This window comes from Chrysochloris asiatica, unplaced genomic scaffold, assembly GCF_000296735.1.
Source record: "Chrysochloris asiatica unplaced genomic scaffold, ChrAsi1.0 scaffold00079, whole genome shotgun sequence".
Taxonomy (NCBI): Eukaryota; Metazoa; Chordata; class Mammalia; order Afrosoricida; family Chrysochloridae; genus Chrysochloris; species Chrysochloris asiatica.
In genome coordinates, this window is record NW_006408597.1 from 8,245,255 (window position 1) to 8,246,464 (window position 1,210).

Consider the following 1,210-nt stretch of genomic DNA (forward strand, 5'->3'; position numbering starts at 1 on the left):
TCTATTCATCAAGCCAACTACATAAAAATCTTGAAATGTTTCTGACAAGAAGGCATGAATCTTGAAACCAAAACCTTTTTAGTCAGTGAGCTGGTTTCAGCTAAGTCTTGCCATTATGATTTAAAAGTTAAAGAGCCACAGAACAAATAGTAGGGATTTATGCCAATGTTAGGTGAGTGAAGCAGTAATTCTCAACCCCTCACCCCACCACTAATAAACTTCTGTCTCTATGCATTTGTCTATTCTCAATATTTTACATAACTGGAAATCATACAAAGGAATCCTGACAGTGAGTTAAACATTGGGCTGCTAACAGTAAGGTCAGCAGTTCAAACTTCTTAAAGGAGAAAGATGCGGCTGTATGCTCCCATAAAAATCTAAACCCTATGGAGCAGTTCTCCTCTATTCTATAGGGTCAGTATGAGTTGAAATCAATTTGACAGCAGTGGGTTTATGGGTGATGATCATGCAATATTAATTAATGCCAAATTAATTCTAAAAGTAAATAACCATATATCTGTCTGCCTTTAACTAAAATGGGGGCTGATTTCTTCCCTTCATGAGGTAGAAGGCAAAGGAATGAGTGGACTATTTGGATTCCAGGACTTTTCATTTGCTTGTTGTTGTTATGTGCTGTGGAGTCATTTGCTGGGATGAGCTGTTAAGAGCTCTGAAAAATTAAGCAACATTGTGAACAGTGGACACATCAAATGTGCCCTCAGCTAATAATAGTCATTCCCATGATTGCTCTTAATGCTGTTAGTACTGTCATCCCTGGTTCTGTTTTCTCTCACTCCTCTACTACTTCTTCAGCTAAAATAACTTCTTCAGTTTCATTTTTTCCCCCCATTATTACCAAAAAAAGTCCCAAATGATTATGTTGTTCACAATTCCAATTACAAGAATAAATAAATATGGTTATTTTAGCTATGAGGAAAATGAATAAAATAAGACCCCAAAATTATCCATATTCATTTCAGAAATCAACCACTCAGATTTGAATGTTACATATACAGATATATTTGTGATCATATTGTGTAAAGGATTATTAAAATTATTTTTCATTTATCAATGTATTGTGTGAATTTCCATGTCATTAAAATTTTTCTTAACCACAATAACATTTTTTCAAATTCAAAAATCGGTATATTGTTTGTTTTGTTTTGTTTTTTAAGTTTTTATTGTGAATTGAGTGATTAGTTAACATGGG